At 44.2% G+C, this 4035-nt stretch overlaps 1 pseudogene; it reads right to left on the reverse strand.

The window, feature by feature from the left end:
- Positions 1-1833: 1833 nt before the first annotated feature.
- Positions 1834-2902, reverse strand: LOC102275294 (spliceosome-associated protein CWC15 homolog pseudogene; annotated as a pseudogene).
- Between the last annotated feature and the right edge of the window lie 1133 nt (positions 2903-4035).

The following is a 4035-nucleotide window of genomic DNA, read 5'->3' on the forward strand; positions in this document are numbered from 1 at the left end:
TTCAGTCTGGAACAGTTCCTCAGTCTTTCTTTCTTTCAAGACCTTGACGTGTTAGAAGGTTACAGGTTGATGTTTCCTTGTCCTTGGATTTTGGGGGCAGAAGCGTCACTGTGTGTACCTATGAAGCTGCTCACAACCTCCAGGTATCCTGTTGCTGGTGATGTGGACTCTGAACATGTGATTAGCAGTACCTGCCAGGTTTCTCCACCATCGAGTTACCCTTTGGTCTTTGGTCATTAGTAAACATTTCGTAGGGAAGCAGTTAGAACTTAGTGCAAACATTCTTCATTCCATTTTTTATCATTTCTCTCCTTTCCTTATGCACATCTGCTATAGACTGAATGTTTATGTTCCTCCCCCTAAATCCCCATGTTGAAACCTAATCCCCAGTACCATGGTATTTGGAAGTGGAGCCTTTAGGAGGAGATAAAGGGCTTCCCTGGTAGCTCAGACAGTAAAAAATCTGCCTGCAAGGAAAAGACCCAGGTTCAATACCTGGATCCTGAAGATCCCCTGGAAGAGGGTATGGCAATCCACCCCAGTATTCTTGCCAGGAGAATCCCATGGACCGGGGAGCCTGGCAGGCTACAGTCTACGGGGTCACAAAGAGTCAGATACGACTGAGTGACTAATGCATACAAGGTCATGAGACAGAGGCCTTATGAGTGGGAGTCTCTTATAAAGGGACCCAGAGGGTCAGCCTTGATGGTCCAGTGGTTAAGACTCCACGCTCCCAGTGCAGAGGGCCCAGGTTTGATCCCTGGTCAGGGAACTAGAGTCCACATGCCACAGCTAAAGATTTTGCATGCCGTGATGAAGATCAAAGATCCTGTGTGCCGAAACTAAGATCCGGAACAGCCAAATAAATACAAATCTTTAAAAAAAAATCCACCTGCCAATGCAGGGGACCCAGGGTCAATCCCTGGTCTGGGAAGATCCCACACATCGGGAAGCGACAAAGCTCTCGAGCTGCAATGACTGAAGCCTGTGCACCCAGAGCCCGTGCTCCACAAAAGAAACAGCCACGGCAATGAGAGGCCCGCGTGCTGCAACTAGAGAGCAGCCCTGCTCAACACAACTAGAGAAAACCCACCAGTAGCAACGAAGACCCCGCACAGCCAAAAATAAATAAATAAAAATTTAAAAATAAATAAAGGGACCTAGAGAGTGCCTTGACCCTCTAGTCATGGGGGGATCGGTGAGAACCAGCAATTGAAAAGTTGTTGTTGAATCACGCGAAGACACCGGGATTCTTGGCCCCCAGAGGAGAAGAATTCAATCTGGGGCCAGAGACGAGGCCTGATCGCTCAGAGCTTTTGTGTAATAAAGTTTTATTAAAGTATAAAGGAGATAGAGAAAGCTTCTGACATAGGCATCAGAAGCGGGCAGAAAGAGTACCCGCTTGCTAGTGTTAACAATGAAGTTATATAATCCAAAGGATGTCTGAGGTTGTAAAGACCTCATCAGACCCACTCCCATAATTTACATTTTAAGATAACACTGTCCTCAGGCAGGATACATCCTTGTAAAGACCAGATCTACTCCCATAATTTACCTTTTAAGATAACAGAAGGTTTAATCCAGACTGTCCTTAGGCAGGATACATTATTGTTATATAATCCTAAGGAATGTGGAGAAAGAAAAAGGTTTGTCCTTTCTTCCTCCTTGAGAATTCCAGACCCCTCTCTCCTTGGGGACCCCTAGACTCCCTATCCACCTGCCTAGGAAATGACTCTCTCACAATCAGGCTCTCAGTGATGATAATGGCACCTTGGTCTTGGACTTCTCAGCCACCAGAACCATGAGAAATAAATTTCTTCTTTTTTTTTAATATGCAATGTTTTACTAGCTGCATACATTTCAACAAACAAGTTGGGGACACAGATTTGGCTATTTAGATTATTAAAAGTATTTATTACAAGGTTTCTTTTCCTATATTTAAGAGAAAACACATGACTGGAAATATTGAGATGGAAACTGGGTTAAACCAATTCCCAAGTCCTTATCAAGTAATTCATCAATAAAGGAAAATATACTTTAGAACTAAAAATTAGGGAAGCCTATACACAATTTAGATAGGGGTGGGAGAGAAAAATAAATCAAAATGAAGTCAGATCATTCACATTTTATAGCCTTCAATCCAGCACATAAAACTGTACTATTTAATGTATTTCTCCATGAACTTTTTGTGAAATTCAGATCGGAACCGTATCATTTACAAATCTTTTGTCTTTCTTCTGATCATGTACACCTTTTGCACAGTTCTTGAAGACAACGTCATCATCTCACCTTCTTTTAACTTTGAAGTTGGCCTGAGGCTGGGATGGGCCAGTGAGATTAAGAAGAACGAATCCTTTCTTCTTTAGCCTTTTGTTCTTGTTCCTTCCTGGCCTGCTCTTCAGCTCTTTCTGTTTTAATTTTTTCCAGCTCTGCAAGAAGAGCTGCAGTATCATCATCATCACTCTCCTCTTCAAAATCTTCATCTTCATCTTCCTCATCTGTCAGTGGATCGTCTGCATCAAGGTTGGCAGCAGGAATCTGGTCCAATCGAGGCTTCTTTGACACTGAAGAGGAGGTTGTATGTTCTCGGGTTGGCTGATCTCTTGTTTTTTTTCTCTTGCAGCAGCTCTCTCTCTCTTCTCCAACTCTCTCCTGAAGTCACGGTTTCGAACCTCTTCAGGGGCATCCTGAGTGGTCTGTTTATATTTTGTCTTTGTATGAGAGGGTAGGTCTCTGCTTGAATACTGCTTTGACAGTTGGCTCAAATCACCCTCACCTTTTCCTCTTCCACCTCTTGCAGGTTCAAAAGTTGGCCGAGCTGCTGTTGTCATCTTTTATGTTTGGCCGAACTCTGACGCTTCTACCTCCGGAGATCATACAGACACCATCATGACTCTCTGCTCCCCGAGAAATAAATTTCTGTTGTTTGTAAGCCATCTGGGCGATGATATTCTAGGGCTGTCACAGTGGCCCTAGCAGAATAAGACAACATCAGTACGGGCTCATGGCTTCCTATTCTAGTCATGGTGTTATCACTCAGGAGTCTCATGGTCCCAGATTCAGTCTGTGGGAGTCCTTCAAGTGATTCAAGTGAGTTCATACACCTGCCCCAGATGCCCCATCCTTTTGTAAGTGCTTCCTTCTTCTCTGACACAAGCAGTTGTTCCCAGCACATCTTGTATGCTCCCTGTCTGAGCCTGGGAAGCGGTCATTTCTACAGCAGTTCCTTCAGTAGAGAAAGATACGGTCCTTAGGAACCAAGATCTGGGTGCCAGTGTGTGAAAAGGGAAAGTGTTAGTTGCTCAGTCGTGTCTGACTCTTTGTGACCCCATGGACTGTAGCCTGCCAGGTTCCTCTGTCCATGGGATGCTCCAGCAAGAATACTGGGGTGGGTAGAACTCCCTTCTCCAGGGTATCTTCCCCACCCAGGGATCAAACTCAGATCTCCTGCACTGCAGGCAGATTCTTTACCATTGGAGCCACCAGGGAAGCCTGAGTGCAAGTGTGCTCACTGCCATTCAGATGTCTCTGCTCCCAGGCCCTCTGGGGAGACCAGGTGGGAATACAAGAAGTCAAGTGTATGTCCACATATGGTAGGGTAGGCAAAATTTTACCTCTATCTTCCTTTTTTTTTTTCTTTTGGCAAGGCCTGAGAATTAAACTGACAAACCAAATCAACACAGAAGAAATGAATACACATTTAAAAGTTTTACATGATCCTGGAGCCCACATAAGGAAATAAACACAAAGAAGCAGCTACACCTACAAGTTAAGAACAATGAAAGGCATTGTGGAAAAGTAACTAAACTAATACGTGGGGAGGTAAAGGAAGATAGGAATCTTTTTTTTTTTTTGGCTGCAATGGCCACGTATGATCTTAGTTCCCCTGAAGTGGGAGTGCAGAGTCTTAACCACTGGATTGCCAGGGAAGTCCCAGACAAGAATTATTTTAACAAGGCCTCCCTAGGTTCTCACCTTGCTGATAAAATTGTTACTTTCTTAGGGCACAAGTAGAGCATCTTTCACTTGGCAGTT

Source organism: Bos mutus, chromosome 18 (genome assembly GCF_027580195.1).
Source record: "Bos mutus isolate GX-2022 chromosome 18, NWIPB_WYAK_1.1, whole genome shotgun sequence".
Lineage (NCBI taxonomy): Eukaryota > Metazoa > Chordata > Mammalia > Artiodactyla > Bovidae > Bos > Bos mutus.